At 45.8% G+C, this 3,289-nt stretch overlaps 1 long non-coding RNA gene across 1 annotated transcript; it reads right to left on the bottom strand.

Moving 5' to 3' along the window:
- Positions 1-2,419: 2,419 nt before the first annotated feature.
- LOC134965443 (uncharacterized) lies at positions 2,420-3,075 on the bottom strand. The gene is made up of 3 exons (XR_010188362.1): positions 3,005-3,075; positions 2,794-2,915; positions 2,420-2,624 (listed from the first exon to the last, which is right to left on the bottom strand). It is a non-coding gene; the product is annotated as an uncharacterized LOC134965443 (long non-coding RNA).
- Between the last annotated feature and the right edge of the window lie 214 nt (positions 3,076-3,289).

The raw sequence follows: 3,289 nt of genomic DNA on the forward strand, positions 1-3,289 counted from the left end.
GCACTGGGGGCATATATGGCAGGCACCAAGGGGGCATATGTGGCACTGGGGGCACGTGAGTACCTGGCACTGTGGGGGAATATCTGGCACTGGGGGCATATGTGGCACTGGGGGGTATATTTGGCACTGGGGGCATATGTGGCAGGCACCGAGGGGGCATATGTGGCACTGGGGGCACGTGAGTACCTGGCAATGTGGGGGAATATCTGGCACTGGGGGCATATGTGGCACTGGGGGGGTATATTTGGCACTGGGGGCATATGTGGCAGGCACCGAGGGGGCATATGTGGCACTTGGGGCACGTGAGTACCTGGCACTGTGGGGGAATATCTGGCACTGGGGGCATATGTGGCACTGGGGGGGGTATATTTGGCACTGGGGGCATATGTGGCAGGCACTGAGGGGGCATATGTGGCACTGGGGGCACGTGAGTACCTGGCACTGTGGGGGCATATGTGGCACTGGGGGCATATGTGGCACTGGGGGGTATATTTGGCACTGGGGGCATATGTGGCAGGCACTGAGGGGGCATATGTGGCACTGGGGGCACGTGAGTACCTGGCACTGTGGGGGAATATCTGGCACTGGGGGCATATGTGGCACTGGGGGGGTATATTTGGCACTGGGGGCATATGTGGCAGGCACTGAGGGGGCATATGTGGCACTGGGGGCACGTGAGTACCTGGCACTGTGGGGGAATATCTGGCACTGGGGGCATATGTGGCACTGGGGGCATATGTGGCAGGCACTGAGGGGGCATATGTGGCACTGGGGGCACGTGAGTACCTGGCACTGTGGGGGAATACCTGGCACTGGGGGCATATGTGGCACTGGGAGCACGGCCCTAGCAACAAGCACTACCCCCTAGCAACGAGCATGACACCCAGTGCATGAAACCCCTGGCAACGAGCATGACACCCTGAGCATGAAAATCCCTGAATCCGTGCATGGAACCAAGAGCATGAAACCCCTGGCAACGAGCAGGTAATTTAAAAGTAATTAGAAGCCTTACTGTAGAACTTAATGTGTAATGGGCATTACGGTGTGTGGCATAATGTATCACGGACATTGCGGTGTGTGTCATAATGTGTCACAGGCATTACGATGTGTGGCATACTATATCACGGGCATTGTGGTATGTGGTATAATGTCTCAGGGGCATTGCAGTGTGGCATAATGTATAACGGGCATTGCGGTGTGTGGCATAGGGTATAACGGGCATTGCGGTATGTGTCACAGGCATTACGGTGTATGGTATACTATATCACGGGCATTGTGATATGTGGTATAATGTCTCAGGGTTATTGCAGTGTGTGGCATAATGTATCACGGACATTGCGGTGTGTGTCATAATGTGTCAGGCATTACGGTGTGTTGTATACTATATCACAGGCATTGTGGTATGTGGTATAATGTCTCAGGGTCATTGCGGTGTGTGTCATGTGTCACAGACATTGTATGTGCTATAATGTATCAGGGGCATTGCAGTATGTAGCATAATGTATAACGGGCATTGCGATTCCTGTCATAATGTGTCACAGGCAATACGGTGTGTGGCATATTGTGTCATGTGCATTATTGTGTGTGGCATAATGTCTAAGGGCCATTGCAGTATGTGGCATAATGTATACTGGGCATTACTATAAGGAGGAAAAATGACAAATAATGTAAGGGGCATGAATCAGGATTATTTTTCTTTCCTGTGGTGGCCAACGTCTGGGCGTGCAGGTTGCAAAACTGGGGTATAAGGTAGTCTTTTCCTGCAATGCCCCTTTATGCGAAGCCACGCCCATTTCAACAAAGCCACGCCCCCTTTTTGGTGGCGCACGCCTTCGGCGCGCGCATGTTTGTCCCTTTACTAGTGCCAATTATGGGGGGGGGGGCGCCGAAGAATTTTTTGGCTTGGGGGAGAAAAATTTCTAGTTACGCCACTGACCCGCAGGGAGCATGGACACACGTTATGCAAAAATTTCACTTCACGCTGGGGGCATGCACATAACTTCCCCAGCTACTGTGCTGCTACCCAATACAGCAGGTAGGAGCGTTCCCTTTCTACCTTTTCTCCAGCCCACAGGTGGGACAGTACCCGAAAAACAGGACTGTCCCGCCAAAATGTGATGGTTGGCAGGGAATGCATTCATTCATACTCATTCATATATATATATATATATATATATATATATCAAACAAATACTCTCCCTTTGCGCTAATTTGTAAAACCTGTCACCCTGAATAAATACGTACGTAAACTATTTGGTATAGGCAGCCTGATTCAACTAAGTCCCCTGTTAGAAGGGACTGGAAATAAGGAATATACAACAATAGAAGAATTGGCGCCAGGGGGTCGCATCAACTCCCACTATTCCAACCCCTAATTGGTTAATACTTAAAAAAATAATAATAACATGTTCCATCATAAAACATTTATTAAAAACATATTCAAATTAATACAGAGGAGATATATTATTCCACACTTTAAGATGTATGACTCTTAGCGCTGAATACAAATGTTGAAGGATCACAACAATCTCCTCCTTCTCCTTATAGTTGGTTCGGAGATAGCTTCACAACACAGACAACCCAATGCGTTTCGTCTTATACAAAAGACTTCATCAGGGGTATCTCTACAATTGTAAAAAATCTTATCAGAACTAAAAATTATTGTTCCTTAATAAAAATGCATAATACATTCAATCAAAATATATGAGGAACATATCATTATAATAGAACAAGGATATATCAGAGCAGACAGAATGAAAAGGAAGAAAATTACAATTGAATCTTGGGTCCTACCTCAAGCAGCTGAGAAGTACAGTAGTTTATACAAACAGTATAATGCGACAAAACTTGTTCATACATGCATGATGGAAACTTCAATATAACACCGAGGCTTTCTGATGAACAATCAGTGTGGCCTAATTGGAAAAATATTGACCTCATCATATATACTGAGTGTTCATATTATATATGTAATAAAAATATATCATAATGTCCCCTCACATACCTTGTGGTGAGATAACTTGTACAAAAATTCGGAAACCAAGGTACTGAAGGGTCACTTAGAAAGGAAACCTAATAAATTCATATTTAGGGCAAATTAGTGAATGGTCATTATCAGATATTTAATTAGTCAATGATATCAGTTTTGATTTAGGATAATTGATGCATTTTATAATGAAACCGTATTTAAAGAACAACCTCCTTTTTAGGTCAGAGCTATGGAGTAGTTGTCTGTCTCTTCTTTGGTATAACATTACTACAAGTCCTGAGAGTGCCGCCTTTTTCCATG

This window comes from Pseudophryne corroboree, chromosome 10, assembly GCF_028390025.1.
Source record: "Pseudophryne corroboree isolate aPseCor3 chromosome 10, aPseCor3.hap2, whole genome shotgun sequence".
NCBI lineage: Eukaryota > Metazoa > Chordata > Amphibia > Anura > Myobatrachidae > Pseudophryne > Pseudophryne corroboree.